The sequence below is a fragment of the Capsicum annuum genome, chromosome 1, assembly GCF_002878395.1.
Source record: "Capsicum annuum cultivar UCD-10X-F1 chromosome 1, UCD10Xv1.1, whole genome shotgun sequence".
Lineage (NCBI taxonomy): Eukaryota > Viridiplantae > Streptophyta > Magnoliopsida > Solanales > Solanaceae > Capsicum > Capsicum annuum.
The window spans coordinates 188,125,596-188,138,908 of NC_061111.1; positions in this window are offsets into that span (position 1 = coordinate 188,125,596).

A 13,313-nucleotide genomic window follows, 5' to 3' on the forward strand; every position below is an offset into this window, starting at 1 on the left:
AATTCAAGAACAAGCTCAAAAGCCCTTGAATTCAAGCGCAAGTTAAGATCAAGTCCATCAATCAACAAATCAAGTTCAAATTCAAGATCAAGCTTTACGCCCTTGAATTTGTATTTGAAAAGGCGAATTAGAGGATTCATAGAGATTATAACACTCACATTGAAATCAATAAAATGATTGTTGTAATATTTTTCTTGTCTCGATTATTATTATTTCTCAACTCAAAATTTTACTGTCCAATAAATTCTGGCACGCCCAGTGGGACAATCTCTACCTCTCATCTCAAATTTTTCAACTTCAAAGTTTAAGAACAACGAATTGTCTTCCAAGAAGGTCAATTCTCAATCAACTGCTTCCAAGGCTGCTGATTCCAATTTTTTTGCTGAAGTAATGAGCATTTTGGGTGTTACTTTTGGAAGCATTAGAGTTGTCACAAGGAACAAGGCGAGCATGCTAGGACAATAAATGTATTAAGTTTTGTTTGCTCCGACTCCAATCTTCGGATCTTCAACCCCAAAAGGAATGAAGTCCAATGCAAGTGCTTCAGAAGGAGGAAGCAACGTAGTAGAAACACTTAAGAAGACACTTGCTCTACTTGAGCACTTTGGTTCGAAATACTTTGGTGTAAAGAACTATGGCCGTTCAACAAATGCATCATCTCCACTTACACAACATAAGCTGAGCACTTCTAAGATCAATTTATATGATAATCCATGTTACTCTCCAACGTCTCTAGTGATTATACAAGCAATGACGATTGATGCTTCGTCTATGGAGAGCAACTTGCGAATCTGACAAAGACAATTGAGGGTCTGACCAAATATGTTCAGAATCAAGATGCTCAAATTGATAAGTTAGTGGACAGAATGGATGGCTTAATAGACGGAGAGTTTAGCCATGCACCTGGTAAAGCTCCGGAAGGTCATGAGACAGAATATCCTGGAAAACAAGCACCAACAGTTAAGGAGGTACAAGTTTCTTCTAAGGGAATGATCTCGATTGATCAGTTGAAATAATTTATTAAAAGGACCCTCAAAGATAAGTATGATATTGTCATCAAATCTTCCCTGACATATGCCAAGCCTTACACTGTAAGAATTGATAGCCTTAAAATGCCTGCCAGCTATCAACCCCCCAAATTTCAATAATTTGAGGGCAAAGAGAACCTAAAACAACACGTCGCACACTTTTTTGAGACATGTAATAATGCTGGAACTTATGATGACTATCTTGTCAAACAATTTGTTCATTCCCGAAAGAAAAATGCCTTTGATTGGTATACGGACCTTGAGCCTAACTCTATAGATAGTTGGGAGAAATTGGAGCATTAAGTTCCTAAATTGCTTTTATAGCACAAGACGTATAGTGAGCATGGTAGAGCCTATCCTCATAATGAGTGATCCAGAGTCAATATCCTGCCTATCCTCATAATGAAGAAACTTGGCATCGCTACTGATGAACTGGCCGAAAGTCGATTGATGATCCAAGGCTTCAACTAAAGAGGCCAGAGGGCCATGGGATCTATCAAGTTGGGGATTCATATGGATGGTTTTTGATCAAATGCATTGATGCATCTGATTGATGTCCAAACTTCATACAATATATTACTTAGTAGGCCTTGGGTACACGAGAATAAAATTATCTCATCCTCTTACTATCAATGCTTAAAGTATCTCGAAGGCGGAGTGAAAATAAAGATAGTAGTCGATAATAAGCTATTCACTGAAGCTGAATTATACTTTGCTGATGCAAAATTCTACTTGAAGAATTATGTCATAAATGAGAAAAGGATTGAGAATATCACCAAGACCAAGTATGATGATCTTGAATCTAAGAAGGTCGCAGTGACTATCAAAAAATTTGCCACCAAGAAACCTCTCTTCACCTCAACTAAAGAAAGCACCGCATTCACAAAAAAAAGGACTCTCCATTACGTACCAATGATAAAGAAAAAGAAAGATCACCCATCTGATGCCCAAGATAATGTGTTAAAGGGGATAACTCTACCTATCAAACAAATTGACATAATAAATCCATCCTTAAGGCTACTTAAAAAGGATGTGGTTCAAAATTCGCCACAAGATATGACATTTCCTACAAGCGTACAATAGAAGGCTTATCCAAATGCTTATAAACTATTTGTAAAGGCTGGATATAATCCTAATGATCCATCAAGATTGGGCAAACTTCTATTAAAAGGTATAACCATGCAAGCACGTAAAGGCCTACGATATACGTAGCCGCCTTTAATTCGCATCTCCATAAGAAGGGCGGTTAGTAACAACATCACTGTAGAAGAGAAGTCTACTGCATCCAACAAAAGGTCTTATATCTTTAATCGATTAGGAGAACCAATAGGTTGGGTTCACTAAATACCAAGAAAAGTAGCAAGCACCAGAGAAGTTGTCTAAACACAATAAGATACTCTTTACCTAAGATCCAGAAAGATTTCCAAAGTTTGATTCCTTTTATAATAAGGCGACAGACGGAACTGGTGATTTCATGCAATGAGGTGTTAAAATCTAAGCCTCATACTGTGGTTTATACCAAGAAGCGTGAGAAAGATGAAGAAAGTGTTAACTCCTTATATCCTGTTATAACCTAAAATAATAATGATATCTCATCTCAAATAAAGGTTGACAAAGAGATAGAAGATACTTTCTGGTGTTACCACGTATCCATCAATGATAATAATCCGCAAGAGAAGGAAGATGCTGAAGATGCTCCGTTGCAACTTGAAGGAGTGAAAGATACACTAGATCGTTTAAAGAAAGTTAATCTTAAAACCAATGAATACCCAAGACCAACTTACCTAAGTGTATTTCTAGAAATGAATGAGAAAAGTTCTTATATGGATATAATCAAAGAATACATGGATGTCTTCACTTGGAGTTATAAGGAAATGTCTAGCTTAGATCCAAAAGCAGTCCATCAGTTGGCAGTCAAGAATGGTGCTCGTCCTGTTAAGCAAGCGTAGAGGCTCTTTAAGCTAGAGTTGGTTCCATTGATCGAAAATGAGGTCAATAAAATCATTAAAGCTAGATTTATTTGTAAATTTAAATACCCCACACGAATTTCAAGTATTGTTCTGGTACGAAAGAAGAATGGCTAAATCGAGTTTGTGTCGACTTTTGGGATCTTAACAACGCATGTCCTAAAGATGATTTTCCAATTCCCATACCAAAACTGATGATTGATGCCACTACTAGTTATGAGGCAATGTCTTTCATGGATGGTTTATTGGGCTACAATTAAATCCGTATGGAACCAAAGGATGAAGAACTCACTATATTTCGTACGCCTAAAGGTATTTATTATTATAAGGTGATGCCTTTTGGTTTGAAGAACATTGGCGCCACTTATCAAAGGGCTATGCAAAACATCTTTGACGGCCTACTCGATAAAAGTGTTAAATGCTATATGGATTATTTAGTGGTGAAGTCAAGTAAGAGAGACAACCATTTAAAAGACCTAAGAATGGTATTCGAGTTGCTTCGAGGATATCAACTTAGGATGAATCCATTGAAATATACCTTTGGAGTTACTTCTAGAAAGTTTCTTAGCTTCATTGTATGACACCAAGGAATTGAAATTGATCAAGCCAAGGTCGATGCAATTTTGAAGATGCCCGAGCCTCGAAATATTCATGAGTTAAAAAGCCTACAGGGAAGGCTAGCATATTTAAGAAGGTTTATGTCGAACCTGGCTGAAAAATGTCAACCATTTAACCGTCTCATGAAGAAGGATATTCTTTTCGAATGGGACCTTGTAGGAGGGCCTTTGAAAGTATCAAATCATACTTAATGAAGCCTCCAGTTCTTGCGGCATCCATACCTGGAAAACCATTGATACTCTATATCGCAGCACAAGAAAGGTCAGTTGAAGCACTATTGGCTCAAGAAAATAGTGAAGGCAAAGAAAATTCTCTTTGCTATCTGAGCAAAATGATGACACCAAATGAGCTGAAGTATTCTCTGATCAAGGAGTTATGTTTGGCATCGGATTTTTCAATCCAAAAGATGAAATACTACTTTCAATCTCATGTTGTTCATCTTGTGTCTAGGGCAAATCCCATCAAGTTTGTAATGTCGAAACCAGTCCTCAGTGATTAACTTACAAGGTGGTACCTCCAATTTCAATAGTTTGAGATTGTGTACGTTCCCCAAAAGGTTGTAAAGGGACAATCATTGGCTGACTTTTTGGTAGACCACCTGATACCTGATGACTCGGAACTGACCGATGAACTTTCTAACAAAGATATAATGGTTATTGAAGCTAGACCTCTGTGAAAGATGAACTTTGATGATGTCGCACATCAAGATAGATCTGGTGCTGGTGTGGCATTCGTCACTCCATAAGGACAGGTCATCCCATACTCTTTTACCCTAATAAATTGTTGCTTTAATAATATTGCTTAATATCAGACGTTAATACTTGAACTTGAGATGGTTGTCGACATGAAGTAACTACAATTACAAGTCTTTGGTGACTTCCAATTGGTGGTCAAACAACTTTTGGGAAGTTATTAAGTCAGAAAGCCTGTGCTAAGACCATATTATGAATATGCACAAAAGTTAATGGGATGTCTAAGAGAAGTGACACTCCAGCACGTACCAAGAAAAGAAAATAAGTAAGCTGATGCCTCAACTGTTTTGACCTCAATCCCAACTCTGCCGAATCAGACACAAGTTACTATTTGCCAAGAATGGGTAGTACACCGCTGAGTGAGGGTGAAGATGTAGAAAATAAAGTTGAGCACCTCATCGCCATATCTGAAGCTATAAAGAAAGATTGGAGACAACCTATCATTGACTACTTATGTTATGAGGTACTTTCAGAGGATCCAACGAGAAGGACTGACATTCGTCGTCATGCATCTCGCTTCCTTTGCTATAAAGACACATTGTACAGAAGATTATTTGAAGGAGTACTCTTATGGTGATTGGGAGAGGAAGAAGCAATTCAAGCTTTGCAAGAAGTGCACTCAAGAGTTTGTGGATCGTATCAGTCTGGACTGAAGCTCTATTTTCACATAAAAAGGATGGGATACTATTGGCCAACGATGGTGAAAGATTGCTTGGCCTATTATAGAAGATGCAAAGCTTGTCAATTCCATGCAAACTTCATACATCAACCTCCTGAAGTATTGCACCCAACTGTAGCATCCTGGCCATTCAATGCTTTGGGAATGGATATTGTTGGGCCACTATCAAAATCTTTTGGTGGACACTTATACATCTTGGCCGCGATAGATTACTTCCTAAAATGGGCCAAAGTTGTTACTTTTAAAGAAGTAAAGAAAGAGAATGCTGGGAATTTCATCTAAGTGAATATCATCTACCGCTTTGGAATCCCTCAATATATAATAAACGATAATGAAAATCCATTTGATAACAAACTGATGAATAAGATTTGTGATCTTTGTGGTTTTAAGCAGCGCAAGTCTTCTATGTGTCATATTGCCGTCAATGGTCTAGCCAAAGCATTTAATAAGACGTTATGAAATCGTTTGAAGAAAGTCATCTCTAAGTCCAAATGATATTGGCATGAACGAATGGAAGAAGCTTTATGGGCATATAGAACGACTTATTGTACTCCAACGCAAGCAACTCCATATGCTCTTACTTTTGGAGTTGAAGCAGTCCTGCCACTTAAGCGTCAAATACCTTTTTTAAGACTAGCTATTCAATAAGGACTCACCAATGAATAAAATACTAAGTTACGTTTTACGGATTTAGAAGCTCTTGATGAGAAGAGGTTGGAGGCTCAACAAAATCTTGAATGTTATCAAGCCCGTTTATCGTGTTCTTTCAACAAAAGAGTTCGATTGAGGTGCTTCCAAGTTGGAGATCAAGTTCTTGCAGTAAAAATGCCCATTATTACTTCTCGCAAGTCTGGGGGTAAATTTACCCTAAAGTGAGATAGATTATATATTGTATAAAAGACATATTCAAATGGTGCTTACAAGCTTGTTGATGCAGATGGCGTGAAGACTAGCCCTATCAATGCCAAGTTCTTAAAGAAGTACTATCCTTGAAGGAAGAAGGCACTCCTTAAGGCACGAGTATAAACTGAATATTCACTCCTAGCCCATAAGAGTATAAACTATGTATGGCTTAAGAAAAAAAAGTCCGCTAGGTTGAAAACCTCAAAAGAGGCAGCCTAGGAAAAGTTAGGACTCTAAAAAAACACTCACCAAGAACTACATTGTGACTTGATCCTCTTCACTGAGGTATGAAGGTGCTTGGAATCTCATTCTGAGTTCAGTTATATGAGTGTCAAAAATTTGTATGCCCACCTTATCTGCCGTATGAATGCTAAGTCTACAAATATTCTATTTAAATTTTGAACTTACTCCAAATATTTGTGGCTCAATGGGGGGAACCCGTTAAAAAGAAAATAAGCTCCTTCAATAGGATTTGAAATGCTAAAGTTCTCCAAGCCTATAACTAAAAACGTAATTCTACAAACCTGTAGTTTGAAGTAAAAAATATATCAAGTCTACATGCTGAAGTCTCCAAATCTACTAAAGACTTCAAATCCACCAAGTCTGCAAGTTGATATCATTAATTTTTTCAAGTCTGCAGGTTGAAGTCTCTAAATTAACTAACTTTGAAAGTTGAACCGCCAAAATCGCCAAATTTGCAAATGGGAGTTGATAGAATCTCCAAATCTGTAAATTGAGGTCTCTTAAATTTTCATGCCTTAAGGTAGACAAGATTTGTCCCTTTGTACCTTAAGATGACCTCTTATAGGTTTATTCTTAAAAGGATCTCAAAATTTCTTGCCTTAAGGTGGACGAGATTTGCCCCTTTTCACCTTAAGCTGGCTTCTCATGGGTTTATCCTTACAAGAATCTCAAAATTTTCATGCCTTAAGGTGGACAAGATTTGTCTCTTTCCACTTAAGCTGGCTTCTTACGGGTTTATCCTTAAAAGGATCTCTAAATTTCCATGCTTTAAGGTGGACAAAATTTGTCCCTTTGCATTGCAAGATGGCCTCTCATGGGTTTATTCTTAAAAGGATCTCAAAATTTCCATGTCTTAAGGTGGATATGATTTATCCCTTTGCACCTTAAGTTGGCCTTTCACGGGTTATCCTTAAAAGGATCTCAAAATTTTCATTCCTTAAGGCGGACAAAACTTGTCCCTTTGCACCTTAAGCTGACAATTGAACGAATTTGCTATGGGACCATACTTGAAGCCAAACTTGTCAGGTCTCAAGGTGATGGAGGCAAATTTAAACTATCGTACCTTAAACTGACCATTGAAAAGGGCCCATACTTAAAAAAAAACATTGCATAATTACATCTGTGAAAAGGCCCATACTTAAAGAAGACCATTGTATAAGTGCATTGGTGAAAGGGACCATACTTGAAGAGAAGTCACCATTAGAGTGTAGAGAGAAGAAGTTAAACTCTCGCAACCTAAGTCGGTTGTTGCATAACCACCATCTTGAAGCAAAATTAGTCGGGTCTCAGAGTGACGGAGGCACAGTTAAACTCTCTCAACCTAAACCAATTATTGCGTAGCCACCATCTTGAAGCAAAATTAGTCGGGTCTCAAGGTGATGGAGGCAAAGTTAAACTCTCACACCTTAAGCCGATGATTGCATATTGCTATCTGTATCAATTAAAGGGAGGGGGGACAAAACAAACAAATAAAAAAAAAAGAGAAAGTGAAGAAGAAATTATCTCGATACTACACCTCCCAGCTATGACTTGCAAGAACAACAATTGGTCTTACAAATAAAGAAGTCGGGGTTTATATGGACATCAAATGACAATTAATTAAGACTTATTTTCATTATAGGATAGTATTACAATCAGTCTTATAATTCAACTTAGTTTATTTGAGGCGATGATATTATCCATTTCTAACAGTAAATTGATATTCTTGGTAAGCATATCAAAGTTTTCCAAATTGTCATCGCCTTATCTAATATAATTTGATGTCAACCGAGAAAAAGTGATCTGTCTATGTATATAAACTATAAATCAAAGTGTAATTGAAAGTTGAAAGTGAATTGGTCTTTACTTGCTTGTCAATTCCACGTGGCACATTAAGTTGTGTGTATTTGACTTCTTTTCTTAAAAGGAGAGAGAATTTCCTTTTTAAACAAAAAAAAAATTAATTACCTTGGTAATTATAAATGTCGATCAAAAATGTGAAAGCAAAAGAATTCTTATACAAATTAGAGAATATCTTTACTAATACTTCAAGTCTAGTCTCCAAAATATTAAATGTCTCGACAAGTCTTGAAGTAGGAACATTAGTGGGCAATGAAATTTTATTAAATTTAAATTCACAAAAACTGGATTATATGAAATTTAAAATATATTAGTCCTAAATAAATATTGTGAATTAATATAATTAAATTAATTATTTAAGTTCAAACACATGGATTTAAATAAGGTTCAATATTTATTGTGTTAGTCTATTAATTTGAGCTACAAATGATGAGTCATTTTGCAAAGCCCAAAATGTTATCTTATTCTAGAGGCCTAAAATAAACGTCATGTGTCAAATGACATGGCATGCCAAATCAAGTGAAGGAGTCAATAGGACCATGCCACTTGTCAAAATGATGCAGCAGGACTAGTGAAATCAAAAGCCTATAAAAGGCGCCACGTCACTTGAATTTGATTGGTCGAAAAAAGTCCATCTTCATCACGACTTTCCCTTTCCATAACTATAAATAGGAGTCTCATAATTCAAAAAGGGAACCAAGAACTCTAACAAGAAGCAAGAGAAAGCTCATGGATCAAATGCTGCAATTTCTCTACAAATCTCAAGCATTCAAATTCAGTTCATCAAAATTCAAGATCAAGACCGCAAAATTCATAAACAAGATCAAAAGCCCTTAAATTCAAGCACAAGTCAAGATCAAGTCCATCAATCAACAAATCAAGTTCAAATTCAAGATCAAGCTTTAAGCCCTTGAATTTATATTTGAAAAGACGAATTAGAGGATTCATAGAGATTGTAGCACTCATATTGAAATCAATAAAATGATTGTTGCAATATTTTTCTTGTCTCGATTATTATTAATTCTCGACTTACAGTTTTATCATCCAACAACCTCATAATCTCATGTTTGGTTGTACAACTTGGGATAACTTATTTCGAAATTATTAACTAGTACCGAGATAAGTTATCCCTCCCTCTTGGTGGTATAGCAATCCCAGGATAAGTTAACCTTGGATAAAGTAGTTAAAATGATAAAAGTACCTCCACAAATCCTTTTTATAATCACTTTTCACGTTCATGCATATTCACAATATTTTCAATATCATATACAATAACAATCACAACCTCCACTACTTATTATTTTATGATAAATCTTCATATTTTTTATTAAAAAATTTACACTATTTAAATATATTTTTTATTTATAAATATATTAGATGTCGAATTTATTTGACTACTTATTATGTTCATTTATACATTTGATTTCTCTTAAGAATAATAAAAATGTTGACTTCATTGTTGAATTACATATTTTAAATTAAATAATTTTTTAATCACTTGAAAATTGATATTGTAGATATCAATTAAAAATAAATTTGAATATTTTATAATATATGAGTGATATCTGTTTAAATGAAGTGACATAAACAACAAATTCTCTTTTTACTTTAATAAATTTAAGCTAAAAATTTTATTATATTTATTTTTAAACAAGCACGGCATAATCATAGGAAGGCACACACACAAAAAAATAAGCGAAATAAGATGAAATTTTTATTTTTAAATACACAAGACATAACCATGGGAATGCACACACACAAAAATAAGCTAAATAGATGATTTTTTTTTTTTTTTTTAAGAATGAATATTTAAAGCTTGAAAAGAAATTATATAAAAAAAAGTTAAATAAGGTGGATGGTATTTTTGTAATCAATTAACCTATTTTTAGAAATTATACAATGCATATCATTTTAAATACAACAAATCAAACATTCAATAAAAAATAATTCCAATATAATTAATCCAGCATAACTTATTCCAACATAAGGGTTATCACTTATCACATCAAAGTTCTTTTTTTTGTTTTTGTATAAATTTGGTCACATAAAGTAATTTAATTTGACCAAGTTAACTAAACAAAAAAATTCACCTACTTTTTTTTTATTATTTTGCAACATAAATATGACATGACACTGCAAAATGAATTAATTATATTTGTGGTAATTTTGAAAACCTCTTTCAATTTTTTGCCTCATAAGCCTAAACTTTGTTGTGATTTATGATATTAGTTTAATTCTTCGTTTTAATTTTTTTTAATAAATTTAGCTCGTTATCATTTTGGCCTTACTAATATGCTGATTTGTTTAATGAATTTCATAAACACTATTTTTAATTAGCAAAAGATATTTTCTTAGGGAATTAAAGAATTCAATGGCGAACATAAATCTACGATTTAGATATTAATGGCTTCAAATTTGTTATAAAAAGTCAAGATAAGAAGATAGAATGAATACATAAGCCCTTTCAGATAGGTCACTAAAATTAATTAATTACATTTAATATATTTTATTGAGCTAACTAGTAGCTATTTTGAAATGTCACATCATATTTCAATATAAATGAAATAAAACAAATTCAGATAAAGTTTATTCTTTTGTTAACCTGAAAAAATTAAAATAACTTTATGTGATACTCCTAACAAATTTTTAAAAATTAATTTTGATGTGATAAACTTAAAGTTAAATGACTTTTAATGGTATAAACTAGAAAAATAATTTGTAAAATTATTTTGTTTCTATTGTAAAATTACTGCACAATTGATTATTTCTTTTCTACTATATTAAAGGAGTGAATTCATATTTAGTATCAACATGACTGCTTACATGGAATTAAAACTTAAATTGAGGTCAGTTTAAACATTTCAACTGTAACATAATATCCCCTCACGCACGTGGTATTCATTCGTGCTCTATTCTCTGCGTGATATTCATCCTTGCACCCACCTCTCTCCCCCAAAATTTTACCCTCAAAGAAATTCATTGTCATTTCTCACTCTGTATACAACGAAGAGTATCACCAAGGAATCATTCAGGTATGTAATTTTCTTACCACCACCAAGGAATCTGACATTACCAAGTTAATGCAGCGAGAAAGAGTCAATACTACAATAACTATAATCAAAGGGCAGCACCGGAAAAGTGCTAATACAACCCAACTAATAATTCTTTTTGAATTCAATTGAGTTTAATGTAAGGCCGTTTTGCTTTATTATTGCTATGTTTCAGCTATTTTCTTTCTCGGGTCATTAGCTTTTATTGATTTTTAGATTTTTTTTATTTGTTATTGGGGTTTGTTGTGACTACATGTCATGTCTTAATTTCTCAGGTCACGATGACATCTATAACCCACCAGTAGGTAAATTAATTCATAATCTGAAACAACAAGTAGTGGACTAGTAGGAAAGGCGAAGGCAAAATTATATAACAAGGAGAAAGGAAGCAAGAAGAAAGTAAATTCATTCTCAAAATCTGGTAAAGTCAGTACAAGAGCTTTTAATACAGTAGGAGTACAAGTAAAGTACAGAATAAATAAATAAATAAATAAATATATATATATATATATAAAGATGTCTCTGAATATAAAATAGAGACTAGTCTAATAATAAGAGATAGAGCAGGAATACTCTGAATGTTAGGAGCTCACACCAAATCTCCGATCCATAGTTGCTCCATACACACATCGACAGTGAGAACTCATAGCATGATCTGCAGATTGCAAAAGTGTAGTATGAATATCAAACACATGGTACTCAACAAACATCGACCGACTGAGCTCCAAAGATTATGCAAGTATAAATTACAGGTAAAGCAGAAATATAAACTATAGGCAGCTATCCAAAAACTAAACATAATAATACTAATGGAACAATAAGGATAAACTAGACTATTCTAATAGTAATCAAGGACTAACGTGTAATACCGTATATCACTAGTCAATATACAAATGAAGGGCGAAAGAAGAATATATAGTGGTAATACAAAGCCAATGAATACATATACGATATGAATATATAAGGAGGGAGAAAGATGTACGGTAATATCAATATATATATATATATATACCTATATATATGTATGTATGTATATATACACATACACACATATAAAGAACTAACTCAAAGGTAATACCCAAAGGAAGCCAACCTACATTTCAAGGAATTCTAACAAAGTAGGAAAGCTAACACTACCATAATCAGGACCACTAACCAAGGGATGACTAAACATGAGATAGTCTATCAGTGGCATAACTTACCAAAATAGAGAGAAGGGATCACAAACGTACCAATCTCGGGTACCACTTCATAATCATCCTACCACGAACTAACTACAATAACTAACAATAAAGTAACTGACTAGTCTAGACAAATAATAATCTAATTGGACCCCCATAAGCTCAAACAGTGCAAGCAAACACTCAGCTAAGGACAATCATAGTTTATACCTATACAATCCTCCATAAGACCGACAAATATAAAAACCAAACAACTATACTGGTGATATGCAATGCATATGAATGAATAAAAGCACATAAACCAATAGCAACCTCTATCTGATACAAGTCAAATGTACCAAGTGTATAGACCTTCTCAAGCTCAGTAGCTTGCAAAGGCAGGACCTATAACCACCATCCTTTTCACGACCCAAGGCTACTCCCTAGTCGCAACAACGGTGCTTACAGTCACAAGTGACCACAAGCTAACCTATGAGCTGGTACCTGCTGTAAGCACTAAGTAAATCTAATAATAAATAACATGTGCAGAAATCAACTGAATACACTATAAGGTTTAAATACTAAAAGCAATACATCTGAATCCATAAGTCTGAAACATATGCAAAAATACTGAAAATCTAACTGATAAGACTGACAAACTATCTGACTGTCTGAAAAAGCCTCTAACTGTCTAACTGTAGAGTTGGTAGGACAAGTTCCCAACTAACTCCGACTGACTCAATACTATCGAACTACCGAATAAATAAATAATTCATCGTGTCCCCAAAAGATGAGGACTCGCCACTATTGCTGTTGAGTCATGCTGGGATGTCTAACTGCGATCGGGGAACTGAGCATTTAAATCTATAATATAGGACATCATAGTGCGAAGAAAGTATGAGGTCAGTACTTTGAATGTACTTGTGTATGAGATGAGGTCAGGCTGAAATACATAGATTCATGTGCATGAAATACTAACTGATTGAATAGCATGAGATAATGTCTGACTGAATAATATGAGATATCTGATACATAATATGAGCGAAAGCTGTAAAATCTAAGAATGTATGACCA